This window comes from Euprymna scolopes, chromosome 18 (assembly GCF_053919585.1).
Source record: "Euprymna scolopes isolate OS-2025 chromosome 18, ASM5391958v1, whole genome shotgun sequence".
Lineage (NCBI taxonomy): Eukaryota > Metazoa > Mollusca > Cephalopoda > Sepiida > Sepiolidae > Euprymna > Euprymna scolopes.
In genome coordinates this window covers 127,601,645-127,611,148 of record NC_136499.1, presented here as the reverse complement: position 1 = coordinate 127,611,148, position 9,504 = coordinate 127,601,645, and the positions used below count along the sequence as shown (strand labels likewise).

At 35.5% G+C, this 9,504-nt stretch overlaps 32 non-coding genes and 3 pseudogenes across 32 annotated transcripts; all 35 read right to left on the bottom strand.

Moving 5' to 3' along the window:
- Positions 1 to 151: 151 nt before the first annotated feature.
- On the bottom strand, positions 152 to 270 carry LOC145298311 (5S ribosomal RNA). The gene has a single exon (XR_013870594.1). It is a non-coding gene; the product is annotated as a 5S ribosomal RNA (ribosomal RNA).
- Positions 271 to 421: 151 nt separating this feature from the next.
- LOC145301419 (5S ribosomal RNA) lies at positions 422 to 540 on the bottom strand (annotated as a pseudogene).
- Positions 541 to 692: 152 nt separating this feature from the next.
- Positions 693 to 811, bottom strand: LOC145300772 (5S ribosomal RNA). The gene has a single exon (XR_013872983.1). It is a non-coding gene; the product is annotated as a 5S ribosomal RNA (ribosomal RNA).
- Positions 812 to 963: 152 nt separating this feature from the next.
- LOC145299585 (5S ribosomal RNA) lies at positions 964 to 1,082 on the bottom strand. The gene has a single exon (XR_013871837.1). It is a non-coding gene; the product is annotated as a 5S ribosomal RNA (ribosomal RNA).
- Positions 1,083 to 1,233: 151 nt separating this feature from the next.
- LOC145299773 (5S ribosomal RNA) lies at positions 1,234 to 1,352 on the bottom strand. The gene has a single exon (XR_013872019.1). It is a non-coding gene; the product is annotated as a 5S ribosomal RNA (ribosomal RNA).
- Positions 1,353 to 1,501: 149 nt separating this feature from the next.
- On the bottom strand, positions 1,502 to 1,620 carry LOC145301318 (5S ribosomal RNA; annotated as a pseudogene).
- A 152-nt stretch (positions 1,621 to 1,772) lies between these two features.
- Positions 1,773 to 1,891, bottom strand: LOC145298310 (5S ribosomal RNA). The gene has a single exon (XR_013870593.1). It is a non-coding gene; the product is annotated as a 5S ribosomal RNA (ribosomal RNA).
- A 152-nt stretch (positions 1,892 to 2,043) lies between these two features.
- Positions 2,044 to 2,162, bottom strand: LOC145298309 (5S ribosomal RNA). The gene has a single exon (XR_013870592.1). It is a non-coding gene; the product is annotated as a 5S ribosomal RNA (ribosomal RNA).
- A 150-nt stretch (positions 2,163 to 2,312) lies between these two features.
- On the bottom strand, positions 2,313 to 2,431 carry LOC145298308 (5S ribosomal RNA). The gene has a single exon (XR_013870591.1). It is a non-coding gene; the product is annotated as a 5S ribosomal RNA (ribosomal RNA).
- Positions 2,432 to 2,582: 151 nt separating this feature from the next.
- Positions 2,583 to 2,701, bottom strand: LOC145300693 (5S ribosomal RNA). Its single transcript, XR_013872906.1, has one exon. It is a non-coding gene; the product is annotated as a 5S ribosomal RNA (ribosomal RNA).
- A 152-nt stretch (positions 2,702 to 2,853) lies between these two features.
- On the bottom strand, positions 2,854 to 2,972 carry LOC145300760 (5S ribosomal RNA). Its single transcript, XR_013872971.1, has one exon. It is a non-coding gene; the product is annotated as a 5S ribosomal RNA (ribosomal RNA).
- A 151-nt stretch (positions 2,973 to 3,123) lies between these two features.
- LOC145300041 (5S ribosomal RNA) lies at positions 3,124 to 3,242 on the bottom strand. Its single transcript, XR_013872279.1, has one exon. It is a non-coding gene; the product is annotated as a 5S ribosomal RNA (ribosomal RNA).
- Positions 3,243 to 3,393: 151 nt separating this feature from the next.
- On the bottom strand, positions 3,394 to 3,512 carry LOC145298307 (5S ribosomal RNA). The gene has a single exon (XR_013870590.1). It is a non-coding gene; the product is annotated as a 5S ribosomal RNA (ribosomal RNA).
- A 151-nt stretch (positions 3,513 to 3,663) lies between these two features.
- LOC145301418 (5S ribosomal RNA) lies at positions 3,664 to 3,782 on the bottom strand (annotated as a pseudogene).
- A 152-nt stretch (positions 3,783 to 3,934) lies between these two features.
- Positions 3,935 to 4,053, bottom strand: LOC145301234 (5S ribosomal RNA). Its single transcript, XR_013873435.1, has one exon. It is a non-coding gene; the product is annotated as a 5S ribosomal RNA (ribosomal RNA).
- A 152-nt stretch (positions 4,054 to 4,205) lies between these two features.
- On the bottom strand, positions 4,206 to 4,324 carry LOC145298306 (5S ribosomal RNA). The gene has a single exon (XR_013870589.1). It is a non-coding gene; the product is annotated as a 5S ribosomal RNA (ribosomal RNA).
- A 151-nt stretch (positions 4,325 to 4,475) lies between these two features.
- LOC145299772 (5S ribosomal RNA) lies at positions 4,476 to 4,594 on the bottom strand. Its single transcript, XR_013872018.1, has one exon. It is a non-coding gene; the product is annotated as a 5S ribosomal RNA (ribosomal RNA).
- Positions 4,595 to 4,743: 149 nt separating this feature from the next.
- LOC145298305 (5S ribosomal RNA) lies at positions 4,744 to 4,862 on the bottom strand. The gene has a single exon (XR_013870587.1). It is a non-coding gene; the product is annotated as a 5S ribosomal RNA (ribosomal RNA).
- Positions 4,863 to 5,012: 150 nt separating this feature from the next.
- LOC145298304 (5S ribosomal RNA) lies at positions 5,013 to 5,131 on the bottom strand. The gene has a single exon (XR_013870586.1). It is a non-coding gene; the product is annotated as a 5S ribosomal RNA (ribosomal RNA).
- Positions 5,132 to 5,282: 151 nt separating this feature from the next.
- LOC145301071 (5S ribosomal RNA) lies at positions 5,283 to 5,401 on the bottom strand. Its single transcript, XR_013873272.1, has one exon. It is a non-coding gene; the product is annotated as a 5S ribosomal RNA (ribosomal RNA).
- A 151-nt stretch (positions 5,402 to 5,552) lies between these two features.
- LOC145298303 (5S ribosomal RNA) lies at positions 5,553 to 5,671 on the bottom strand. The gene has a single exon (XR_013870585.1). It is a non-coding gene; the product is annotated as a 5S ribosomal RNA (ribosomal RNA).
- A 152-nt stretch (positions 5,672 to 5,823) lies between these two features.
- On the bottom strand, positions 5,824 to 5,942 carry LOC145300349 (5S ribosomal RNA). The gene has a single exon (XR_013872576.1). It is a non-coding gene; the product is annotated as a 5S ribosomal RNA (ribosomal RNA).
- Positions 5,943 to 6,092: 150 nt separating this feature from the next.
- On the bottom strand, positions 6,093 to 6,211 carry LOC145298301 (5S ribosomal RNA). The gene has a single exon (XR_013870583.1). It is a non-coding gene; the product is annotated as a 5S ribosomal RNA (ribosomal RNA).
- Positions 6,212 to 6,362: 151 nt separating this feature from the next.
- LOC145300382 (5S ribosomal RNA) lies at positions 6,363 to 6,481 on the bottom strand. The gene has a single exon (XR_013872607.1). It is a non-coding gene; the product is annotated as a 5S ribosomal RNA (ribosomal RNA).
- A 149-nt stretch (positions 6,482 to 6,630) lies between these two features.
- LOC145298300 (5S ribosomal RNA) lies at positions 6,631 to 6,749 on the bottom strand. The gene has a single exon (XR_013870581.1). It is a non-coding gene; the product is annotated as a 5S ribosomal RNA (ribosomal RNA).
- Positions 6,750 to 6,900: 151 nt separating this feature from the next.
- Positions 6,901 to 7,019, bottom strand: LOC145298299 (5S ribosomal RNA). Its single transcript, XR_013870580.1, has one exon. It is a non-coding gene; the product is annotated as a 5S ribosomal RNA (ribosomal RNA).
- Positions 7,020 to 7,170: 151 nt separating this feature from the next.
- Positions 7,171 to 7,289, bottom strand: LOC145298298 (5S ribosomal RNA). Its single transcript, XR_013870579.1, has one exon. It is a non-coding gene; the product is annotated as a 5S ribosomal RNA (ribosomal RNA).
- A 151-nt stretch (positions 7,290 to 7,440) lies between these two features.
- Positions 7,441 to 7,559, bottom strand: LOC145298297 (5S ribosomal RNA). Its single transcript, XR_013870578.1, has one exon. It is a non-coding gene; the product is annotated as a 5S ribosomal RNA (ribosomal RNA).
- Positions 7,560 to 7,710: 151 nt separating this feature from the next.
- LOC145300519 (5S ribosomal RNA) lies at positions 7,711 to 7,829 on the bottom strand. The gene has a single exon (XR_013872736.1). It is a non-coding gene; the product is annotated as a 5S ribosomal RNA (ribosomal RNA).
- Positions 7,830 to 7,980: 151 nt separating this feature from the next.
- On the bottom strand, positions 7,981 to 8,099 carry LOC145298296 (5S ribosomal RNA). Its single transcript, XR_013870577.1, has one exon. It is a non-coding gene; the product is annotated as a 5S ribosomal RNA (ribosomal RNA).
- Positions 8,100 to 8,251: 152 nt separating this feature from the next.
- Positions 8,252 to 8,370, bottom strand: LOC145300348 (5S ribosomal RNA). The gene has a single exon (XR_013872575.1). It is a non-coding gene; the product is annotated as a 5S ribosomal RNA (ribosomal RNA).
- A 150-nt stretch (positions 8,371 to 8,520) lies between these two features.
- On the bottom strand, positions 8,521 to 8,639 carry LOC145298295 (5S ribosomal RNA). The gene has a single exon (XR_013870575.1). It is a non-coding gene; the product is annotated as a 5S ribosomal RNA (ribosomal RNA).
- A 151-nt stretch (positions 8,640 to 8,790) lies between these two features.
- Positions 8,791 to 8,909, bottom strand: LOC145300379 (5S ribosomal RNA). Its single transcript, XR_013872605.1, has one exon. It is a non-coding gene; the product is annotated as a 5S ribosomal RNA (ribosomal RNA).
- A 149-nt stretch (positions 8,910 to 9,058) lies between these two features.
- Positions 9,059 to 9,177, bottom strand: LOC145298294 (5S ribosomal RNA). Its single transcript, XR_013870574.1, has one exon. It is a non-coding gene; the product is annotated as a 5S ribosomal RNA (ribosomal RNA).
- A 151-nt stretch (positions 9,178 to 9,328) lies between these two features.
- Positions 9,329 to 9,447, bottom strand: LOC145298293 (5S ribosomal RNA). The gene has a single exon (XR_013870573.1). It is a non-coding gene; the product is annotated as a 5S ribosomal RNA (ribosomal RNA).
- Positions 9,448 to 9,504: the final 57 nt, after the last annotated feature.

Here is a 9,504-nt window from a genome sequence, read left to right as displayed (position 1 = left end):
GAAGACGTGCCATAATTTTAACCATTACAATTTCAATATTTATTTACCAAATCTGATAATGTAATGATATTTTGTTTTTTGTTTTTTTATCTAATATTTTACATTAAAATCGAACGCATTTTAATGAGTTTTTCCAAAAATTCAGGGGAAATGCTTACAGCACCTGGTATTCCCAAGCGGTCACCCATCTAAGTACTGACCAGGCTCTACGTTGCTTAACTTCGGGGATCGGACGAGAACCGGTGTTTTCAACGTGATATGGCCGTAAGCGAAGACGTGCCATAATTTTAACTATTACAATTTCAATATTTATTTACCAAATCTGATAATGTAATGATATTTTGTTTTTTGTTTTTTTATCTAATATTTTACATTCAAATCGAACGCATTTTTATGAGTTTTTCCAAAAATTCAGGGGAAATGCTTACAGCACCTGGTATTCCCAAGCGGTCACCCATCTATGTACTGACCAGGCTCTACGTTGCTTAATATCGGGGATCGGACGAGAACCGGTGTTTTATACGTGATATGGCCGTAAGCGAAGACGTGCCATAATTTTAACTATTACAATTTCAATATTTATTTACCAAATCTGATAATGTAATGATATTTTGTTTTTTGTTTTTTTTACCTAATATTTTACATTAAAATCGAACGCATTTTTATGAGTTTTTCCAAAAATTCAGGGGAAATGCTTACAGCACCTGGAATTCCCAAGCTGTCACCCATCTAAGTACTGACCAGGCTCTACGTTGCTTAACTTCGGGGATCGGACGAGAACCGGTGTTTTCAACGTGATATGGCCGTAAGCGAAGACGTGCCATAATTTTAACTATTACAATTTCAATATTTATTTACCAAATCTGATAATGTAATGATATTTTGTTTTTTGCTTTTTTTACCTAATATTTTACATTAAAATCGAACGCATTTTTATGAGTTTTTCCAAAAATTCAGGGGAAATGCTTACAGCACCTGGTATTCCCAAGCGGTAACCCATCTAAGTACTGACCAGGCTCTACGTTGCTTAACTTCGGGGATCGGACGAGAACCGGTGTTTTCAACGTGATATGGCCGTAAGCGAAGACGTGCCATAATTTTAACTATTACAATTTCAATATTTATTTACCAAATCTGATAATGTAATGATATTTTTTTTTTTGTTTTTTTATCTAATATTTTACATTAAAATCGAACGCATTTTTATGAGTTTTTCCAAAAATTCAGGGGAAATGCTTACAGCACCTGGTATTCCCAAGCGGTCACCCATCTAAGTACTGACCAGGCTCTACGTTGCTTAACTTCGGGGATCGGACGAGAACCGGTGTTTTCAACGTAATATGGCCGTAAGCGAAGACGTGCGATAATTTTAACTATTACAATTTCAATATTTATTTACCAAATCTGATAATTTAATGATACTTTATTTGTTTTTTTTACCTAATATTTTACATTAAAATCGAACGCATTTTTATGAGTTTTTCCAAAACTTCAGGGGAAATGCTTACAGCACCTGGTATTCCCAAGCGGTCACCAATCTATGTACTGACCAGGCTTTACGTTGCTTAACTTCGGGGATCGGACGAGAACCGGTGTTTTCAACGTGATATGGCCGTAAGCGAAGACGTGCCATAATTTTAACTATTACAATTTCAATATTTATTTACCAAATCTGATAATGTAATGATATTTTGTTTTTTGTTTTTTTTACCTAATATTTTACATTAAAATCGAACGCATTTTTATGAGTTTTTCAAAAAATTCAGGGGAAATGCTTACAGCACCTGGTATTCCCAAGCGGTCACCCATCTAAGTACTGACCAGGCTCTACGTTGCTTAACTTCGGGGATCGGACGAGAACCGGTGTTTTCAACGTGATATGGCCGTAAGCGAAGACGTGCCATAATTTTAACTATTACAATTTCAATATTTATTTACCAAATCTGATAATGTAATGATATTTTGTTTTTTGTTTTTTTTACCTAATATTTTACATTAAAATCGAACGCATTTTTATGAGTTTTTCCAAAAATTCAGGGGAAATGCTTACAGCACCTGGTATTCCCAAGCGGTCACCCATCTAAGTACTGACCAGGCTCTACGTTGCTTAACTTCGGGGATCGGACGAGAACCGGTGTTTTCAACGTGATATGGCCGTAAGCGAAGACGTGCCATAATTTTAACTATTACAATTTCAATATTTATTTACCAAATCTGATAATGTAATGATATTTTGTTTTTTGTTTTTTATCTAATATTTTACATTAAAATCGAACGCATTTTTATGAGTTTTTCCAAAAATTCAGGGGAAATGCTTACAGCACCTGGTATTCCCAAGCGGTCACCCATCTAAGTACTGACCAGGCTCTACGTTGCTTAACTTCGGGGATCGGACGAGAACCGGTGTTTTCAACGTGATATGGCCGTAAGCGAAGACGTGCCATAATTTTAACTATTACAATTTATATATTTATTTACCAAATCTGATAATGTAATGATATTTTGTTTTTTGTTTTTTTATCTAATATTTTACATTAAAATCGAACGCATTTTTATGAGTTTTTCCAAAAATTCAGGGGAAATGCCTACAGCACCTGGTATTCCCAAGCGGTCACCCATCTAAGTACTGACCAGGCTCTACGTTGCTTAACTTCGGGGGTCGGACGAGAACCGGTGTTTTCAGCGTGATATGGCCGTAAGCGAAGACGTGCCATAATTTTAACTATTACAATTTCAATATTTATTTACCAAATCTGATAATGTAATGATATTTTGTTTTTTGTTTTTTTTATCTAATATTTTACATTAAAATCGAACGCATTTTTATGAGTTTTTCCAAAAATTCAGGGGAAATGCTTACAGCACCTGGTATTCCCAAGCGGTCACCCATCTAAGTACTGACCAGGCACTACGTTGCTTAACTTCGGGGATCGGACGAGAACCGGTGTTTTCAACGTGATATGGTCGTAAGCGAAGACGTGCCATAATTTTAACTATTACAATTTCAATATTTATTTACCAAATCTGATAATGTAATGATATTTTGTTTTTTGTTTTTTTATCTAATATTTTACATTAAAATCGAACGCATTTTTATGAGTTTTTCCAAAAATTCAGGGGAAATGCTTACAGCACCTGGTATTCCCAAGCGGTCACCCATCTAAGTACTGACCAGGCTCTACGTTGCTTAACATCGGGGATCGGACGAGAACCGGTGTTTTCAACGTGATATGGCCGTAAGCGAAGACGTGCCATAATTTTAACTATTACAATTTCAATATTTATTTACCAAATCTGATAATGTAATGATATTTTGTTTTTTGTTTTTTTATCTAATATTTTACATTAAAATCGAACGCATTTTAATGAGTTTTTCCAAAAATTCAGGGGAAATGCTTACAGCACCTGGTATTCCCAAGCGGTCACCCATCTAAGTACTGACCAGGCTCTACGTTGCTTAACTTCGGGGATCGGACGAGAACCGGTGTTTTCAACGTGATATGGCCGTAAGCGAAGACGTGCCATAATTTTAACTATTACAATTTCAATATTTATTTACCAAATCTGATAATGTAATGATATTTTGTTTTTTGTTTTTTTATCTAATATTTTACATTCAAATCGAAATCATTTTTATGAGTTTTTCCAAAAATTCAGGGGAAATGCTTACAGCACCTGGTATTCCCAAGCGGTCACCCATCTATGTACTGACCAGGCTCTACGTTGCTTAATATCGGGGATCGGACGAGAACCGGTGTTTTATACGTGATATGGCCGTAAGCGAAGACGTGCCATAATTTAAACTATTACAATTTCAATATTTATTTACCAAATCTGATAATGTAATGATATTTTGTTTTTTGTTTTTTTTACCTAATATTTTACATTAAAATCGAACGCATTTTTATGAGTTTTTCCAAAAATTCAGGGGAAATGCTTACAGCACCTGGAATTCCCAAGCTGTCACCCATCTAAGTACTGACCAGGCTCTACGTTGCTTAACTTCGGGGATCGGACGAGAATCGGTGTTTTCAACGTGATATGGCCGTAAGCGAAGACGTGCCATAATTTTAACTATTACAATTTCAATATTTATTTACCAAATCTGATAATGTAATGATATTTTGTTTTTTGTTTTTTTTACCTAATATTTTACATTAAAATCGAACGCATTTTTATGAGTTTTTCCAAAAATTCAGGGGAAATGCTTACAGCACCTGGTATTCCCAAGCGGTCACCCATCTAAGTACTGACCAGGCTCTACGTTGCTTAACTTCGGGGATCGGACGAGAACCGGTGTTTTCAACGTGATATGGCCGTAAGCGAAGACGTGCCATAATTTTAACTATTACAATTTCAATATTTATTTACCAAATCTGATAATGTAATGATATTTTGTTTTTTGTTTTTTTATCTAATATTTTACATTAAAATCGAACGCATTTTTATGAGTTTTTCCAAAAATTCAGGGGAAATGCTTACAGCACCTGGTATTCCCAAGCGGTCACCCATCTAAGTACTGACCAGGCTCTACGTTGCTTAACTTCGGGGATCGGACGAGAACCGGTGTTTTCAACGTAATATGGCCGTAAGCGAAGACGTGCGATAATTTTAACTATTACAATTTCAATATTTATTTACCAAATCTGATAATTTAATGAAACTTTATTTGTTTTTTTTACCTAATATTTTACATTAAAATCGAACGCATTTTTATGAGTTTTTCCAAAAATTCAGGGGAAATGCTTACAGCACCTGGTATTCCCAAGCGGTCACCCATCTAAGTACTGACCAGGCTCTACGTTGCTTAACTTCGGGGATCGGACGAGAACCGGTGTTTTCAACGTGATATGGCCGTAAGCGAAGAAGTGCGATAATTTTAACTATTACAATTTCAATATTTATTTACCAAATCTGATAATTTAATGATACTTTGATTTTGTTTTTTTATCTAATATTTTACATTAAAATCGAACGCATTTTTATGAGTTTTTCCAAAAATTCAGGGGAAATGCTTACAGCACCTGGTATTCCCAAGCGGTCACCCATCTAAGTACTGACCAGGCTCTACGTTGCTTAACTTCGGGGATCGGACGAGAACCGGTGTTTTCAACGTGATATGGCCGTAAGCGAAGACGTGCCATAATTGTAACTATTACAATTTCAATATTTATTTACCAAATCTGATAATGTAATGATATTTTGTTTTTTGTTTTTTTATCTAATATTTTACATTAAAATCGAACGCATTTTTATGAGTTTTTCCAAAAATTCAGGGGAAATGCTTACAGCACCTGGTATTCCCAAGCGGTCACCCATCTATGTACTGACCAGGCTCTACGTTGCTTAACTTCGGGGATCGGACGAGAACCGGTGTTTTCAACGTGATATGGCCTTAAGCGAAGACGTGCCATAATTTTAACTATTACAATTTCAATATTTATTTACCAAATCTGATAATGTAATGATATTTTGTTTTTTGTTTTTTTACCTAATATTTTACATTAAAATCGAACGCATTTTTATGAGTTTTTCCAAAAATTCAGGGGAAATGCTTACAGCACCTGGTATTCCCAAGCGGTCACCCATCTAAGTACTGACCAGGCTCTACGTTGCTTAACTTCGGGGATCGGACGAGAACCGGTGTTTTCAACGTGATATGGCCGTAAGCGAAGACGTGCCATAATTTTAACTATTACAATTTCAATATTTATTTACCAAATCTGATAATGTAATGATATTTTGTTTTTTGTTTTTTTTACCTAATATTTTACATTAAAATCGAACGCATTTTTATGAGTTTTTCCAAAAATTCAGGGGAAATGCTTACAGCACCTGGTATTCCCAAGCGGTCACCCATCTAAGTACTGACCAGGCTCTACGTTGCTTAACTTAGGGGATCGGACGAGAACCGGTGTTTTCAACGTGATATGGCCGTAAGCGAAGACGTGCCATAATTTTAACTATTACAATTTCAATATTTATTTACCAAATCTGATAATGTAATGATATTTTGTTTTTTGTTTTTTATCTAATATTTTACATTAAAATCGAACGCATTTTTATGAGTTTTTCCAAAAATTCAGGGGAAATGCTTACAGCACCTGGTATTCCCAAGCGGTCACCCATCTAAGTACTGACCAGGCTCTACGTTGCTTAACTTCGGGGATCGGACGAGAACCGGTGTTTTCAACGTGATATGGCCGTAAGCGAAGACGTGCCATAATTTTAACTATTACAATTTCAATATTTATTTACCAAATCTGATAATGTAATGATATTTTGTTTTTTGTTTTTTTATCTAATATTTTACATTAAAATCGAACGCATTTTTATGAGTTTTTCCAAAAATTCAGGGGAAATGCCTACAGCACCTGGTATTCCCAAGCGGTCACCCATCTAAGTACTGACCAGGCTCTACGTTGCTTAACTTCGGGGATCGGACGAGAACCGGTGTTTTCAACGTGATATGGCCGTCAGCGAAGACGTGCCATAATTTTAACTATTACAATTTCAATATTTATTTACCAAATCTGATAATTTAATGATACTTTATTTGTTTTTTTTACCTAATATTTTACATTAAAATCGAACGCATTTTTATGAGTTTTTCCAAAAATTCAGGGGAAATGCTTACAGCACCTGGTATTCCCAAGCGGTCACCCATCTAAGTACTGACCAGGCTCTACGTTGCTTAACTTCGGGGATCGGACGAGAACCGGTGTTTTCAACGTGATATGGCCGTAAGCGAAGACGTGCCATAATTTTAACTATTACAATTTCAATATTTATTTACCAAATCTGATAATGTAATGATATTTTGTTTTTTGTTTTTTTATCTAATATTTTACATCAAAATCGAACGCATTTTTATGAGTTTTTCCAAAAATTCAGGGGAAATGCTTACAGCACCTGGTATTCCCAAGCGGTCACCCATCTAAGTACTGACCAGGCTCTACGTTGCTTAACTTCGGGGATCGGACGAGAACCGGTGTTTTCAACGTGATATGGCCGTAAGCGAAGACGTGCCATAATTTTAACTATTACAATTTCAATATTTATTTACCAAATCTGATAATGTAATGATATTTTGTTTTTTGTTTTTTTATCTAATATTTTACATTAAAATCGAACGCATTTTTATGAGTTTTTCCAAAAATTCAGGGGAAATGCTTACAGCACCTGGTATTCCCAAGCGGTCACCCATCTAAGTACTGACCAGGCTCTACGTTGCTTAACTTCGGGGATCGGACGAGAACCGGTGTTTTCAACGTGATATGGCCGTAAGCGAAGACGTGCCATAATTTTAACTATTACAATTTCAATATTTATTTACCAAATCTGATAATGTAATGATATTTTGTTTTTTGTTTTTTTATCTAATATTTTACATTAAAATCGAACGCATTTTTATGAGTTTTTCCAAAAATTCAGGGGAAATGCTTACAGCACCTGGTATTCCCAAGCGGTCACCCATCTAAGTACTGACCAGGCTCTACGTTGCTTAACTTCGGGGATCGGACGAGAACCGGTGTTTTCAACGTGATATGGCCGTAAGCGAAGACGTGCAATAATTTTAACTATTACAATTTCAATATTTATTTACCAAATCTGATAATGTAATGATATTTTGTTTTTTGTTTTTTTATCTAATATTTTACATTAAAATCGAACGCATTTTTATGAGTTTTTCCAAAAATTCAGGGGAAATGCTTACAGCACCTGGTATTCCCAAGCGGTCACCCATCTAAGTACTGACCAGGCTCTACGTTGCTTAACTTCGGGGATCGGACGAGAACCGGTGTTTTCAACGTGATATGGCCTTAAGCGAAGACGTGCCATAATTTTAACTATTACAATTTCAATATTTATTTACCAAATCTGATAATGTAATGATATTTTGTTTTTTGTTTTTTTATCTAATATTTTACATTAAAATCGAACGCATTTTTATGAGTTTTTCCAAAAATTCAGGGGAAATGCTTACAGCACCTGGTATTCCCAAGCGGTCACCCATCTAAGTACTGACCAGGCTCTACGTTGCTTAACTTCGGGGATCGGACGAGAACCGGTGTTTTCAACGTGATATGGCCGTAAGCGAAGACGTGCCATAATTTTAACTATTACAATTTCAATATTTATTTACCAAATCTGATAATGTAATGATATTTTGTTTTTTGTTTTTTTTACCTAATATTTTACATTAAAATCGAACGCATTTTTATGAGTTTTTCCAAAAATTCAGGGGAAATGCTTACAGCACCTGGTATTCCCAAGCGGTCACCCATCTAAGTACTGACCAGGCTCTACGTTGCTTAACTTAGGGGATCGGACGAGAACCGGTGTTTTCAACGTGATATGGCCGTAAGCGAAGACGTGCCATAATTTTAACTATTACAATTTCAATATTTATTTACCAAATCTGATAATGTAATGATATTTTGTTTTTTGTTTTTTATCTAATATTTTACATTAAAATCGAACGCATTTTTATGAGTTTTTCCAAAAATTCAGGGGAAATGCTTACAGCACCTGGTATTCCCAAGCGGTCACCCATCTAAGTACTGACCAGGCTCTACGTTGCTTAACTTCGGGGATCGGACGAGAACCGGTGTTTTCAACGTGATATGGCCGTAAGCGAAGACGTGCCATAATTTTAACTATTACAATTTCAATATTTATTTACCAAATCTGATAATGTAATGATATTTTGTTTTTTGTTTTTTTATCTAATATTTTACATTAAAATCGAACGCATTTTTATGAGTTTTTCCAAAAATTCAGGGGAAATGCCTACAGCACCTGGTATTCCCAAGCGGTCACCCATCTAAGTACTGACCAGGCTCTACGTTGCTTAACTTCGGGGATCGGACGAGAACCGGTGTTTTCAACGTGATATGGCCGTCAGCGAAGACGTGCCATAATTTTAACTATTACAATTTCAATATTTATTTACCAAATCTGATAATTTAATGATACTTTATTTGTTTTTTTTACCTAATATTTTACATTAAAATCGAACGCATTTTTATGAGTTTTTCCAAAAATTCAGGGGAAATGCTTACAGCACCTGGTATTCCCAAGCGGTCACCCATCTAAGTACTGACCAGGCTCTACGTTGCTTAACTTCGGGGATCGGACGAGAACCGGTGTTTTCAACGTGATATGGCCGTAAGCGAAGACGTGCCATAATTTTAACTATTACAATTTCAATATTTATTTACCAAATCTGATAATGTAATGATATTTTGTTTTTTGTTTTTTTATCTAATATTTTACATCAAAATCGAACGCATTTTTATGAGTTTTTCCAAAAATTCAGGGGAAATGCTTACAGCACCTGGTATTCCCAAGCGGTCACCCATCTAAGTACTGACCAGGCTCTACGTTGCTTAACTTCGGGGATCGGACGAGAACCGGTGTTTTCAACGTGATATGGCCGTAAGCGAAGACGTGCCATAATTTTAACTATTACAATTTCAATATTTATTTACCAAATCTGAT